The sequence below is a fragment of the Phragmites australis genome, chromosome 15 (assembly GCF_958298935.1).
Source record: "Phragmites australis chromosome 15, lpPhrAust1.1, whole genome shotgun sequence".
In the NCBI taxonomy this organism is placed as follows: domain Eukaryota; kingdom Viridiplantae; phylum Streptophyta; class Magnoliopsida; order Poales; family Poaceae; genus Phragmites; species Phragmites australis.
Genome location: NC_084935.1, coordinates 15806474 through 15809076, shown reverse-complemented (window position 1 = coordinate 15809076; position 2603 = coordinate 15806474).

The window sequence follows — 2603 nt, the reverse complement described above, 5'->3', positions numbered from 1 at the left end:
CATCTCCCCCGACCCAATCTTCCTCAGGGATGCAGAAAGGCAACGAGATAGGGAGGCGGCCAGACGGTGCGATGTGGGGAGGCGGCCAGGCATGACGGTGAGTGAGGCGGTGCAACGAGGAGGCTAGTACGGCGTGGATGCCGTACGACGAGGCGCAGCGCGGTCATCACTTGCAATGAAAAAGAGGAGCCAGATCCATCTTGAATATCGGGGAACAGTTGATGTGACTGCCTAGATCATTCGACATTAAGATCTAGAACAATATTTTTGTGGTCAAAGCAATTAGCTATGGATGGCTGGAACAATTATTTTAAATGCTAGGTGCTCGCTGATGAACCTCGCTGGTGTCATTTCTATGGCGGGGGCGACGCAGAAGCGGAGCTAGGGACGAAGGCTGTGCAGCTACATTTATTACTACGGAACTAATGATCAGAACCGGTTTAAAATTACTATTATTGACAAATTTTAAATTGTCACTGATTACTCAGTATTAATAATCAGTGATTATTCGTGCTAAATCTGGAACCAGCACTGAAAATTATATCAGTGTCTGTTGGTGGCTTCAACCGGTACTGATATGATTTTCCCTTATTCAAACTTTTTAGGACCAAAAAGCAAGAATATTTTTTTTTAACCAGAGACACCCGATCAGTCACACTGCTCTCCCGACCACACAGGTTATACGATTTTTGCTTGCATACGGCAACCAGGACTCGAACTCACGACCTCCCAGCAGACCTCGCACGTGACCGCTCTAACCATCTCAGCCATCGTTTGTTCTCAATTATAATAGCAAAATCAATCCTTTTGACATCTTCTGATCGAACATTTGAATGACTATATGGATATCTAAATGACATTAAATAAAAAACTAATCAACCACAAAGTTATAGATCTCGTCAAGAGTTATAATTTTCATATAAAGTTTAACTACGTCTAACTTCGTATGAAAACGTTATGAATTTTTTAAGATGAGTTTTCATCGAACACAACTGAAACTTTGTTAAAATTATTTAGGCATTTAAATGATCTCAAATTAATCTCGTCGAGATCTACAATTTCTATATAAAGTTTTTCCCCATCTAACTTCGTGTGGAAAAATTATGATTTTTTAAAACAAATTATGACAGTGGCAATAATCAGTGTCGTTCGTGGCTAAACGAACACTAATACTTACTAACAGCATCAGTTTGTGGCTAGAACCGATACTGATAATAGAATCGACACTAATTTATCAATGTTTATTAGTACCGATTCATGGCTAGAATTATCACTGATACATCAGTACCGATTCCAGCCACGAACTAGCATTAATAAATGGTTTCAGTGCCAGTTCTTAGCGGTTCACTCATTGTTCACGCGTGTAAGCTTAAAACCAGTACTGATACATCTTTAGTTTCAGTTCCAGTACAACCGACACGAATATGTCACTACTTTTAATCCATTCTGTAGTAGTGGTTGGGTTAATGTGGACTACATTGGGCCGGATAGGAGTGTGCGACCTCGGGCTTGTGTCCACATAGGAGTTTTTTATTTTTATATTTTTTTGAGTTAAAATTTAAATAAATAGATTCCCGGCAAAAATATTTACAAAACTAGGCGCCCGCAACCCTCTGAGAGGGCGGTTACGAGTGCTAACCGCCCCCTGAGAGGGCGGTAGGCCTAACCGCCCCCTCAGAGGACGGGTGGGGTGTTCCCGCCCGGCCCAAGGCGGGTAGAGCTCCTTACTGCCCTCTCAGGGGGCGGTAAGGGCTCCTCCCTGCCCGTCGCGCCGCACCGGCCCCCGCGCCCTGCTGCTATGAAAAGGCCAAAAATTGGCCAAAAAACCATAAAAATCCGAAAAAAGGAAAAGTTGAGAAGAGAGCGGAGAAGAGAGGAGAGGAGAGGGGAGGAAGAGAGGTCGGCGAAGCCCTGCTACATTTGGGCCGCGGATTTGAAGAAAAATTTCGGGTAAATCTTTTTTTTCCTTTTTATTGTTGTTAATTAGTGCAGTAGTAGTATATGACATAGATTTTAGACATTTATGACCTAGGGTTTAGAAAATTGTTAAATTTAGTTAGAAAATGGTACGATAGCAGTTCAATATAGAATATTATTTTTAGTATATTATTTTCAGTATGTTATCTGTAGTATATTATTTTTAGTATATTATTTTCAGTATGTTATCTGTAGTATATTATTTTTAGTATATTATTTATACATGCGGACGTAGGAGGCAACAATAGATGATAATTTGCGAACCTAGGGTAGCATTTAAAAACTATTTTATCCGATAATCAGAAATATAGTTTGTTGTATTAACATGGGTTATGTTTGAGGGTGTTTCCAGGAATGGTAGATAAATTAATTTTTCAGATATATTATGGTGAGGGTGAAATTAGGTACGGTCCTAACGGTGTAGATCTCTCTGGATTTCGTCATGTCATGAAGGGGCTTAGTAAGGCTAATGAGAGGACTATTGTGGGTGTGTGCAAATGGCTCATGCGATTTTCTAACTGGATCCGCAGCAATATGAGCTGAAGTTGAAAGCTGTTCTGAGTCGTGCTAATCATGGATACTTTGGTGAGCTTGTTCCCATCGAAGCCACATCAACTTGGAGGCAG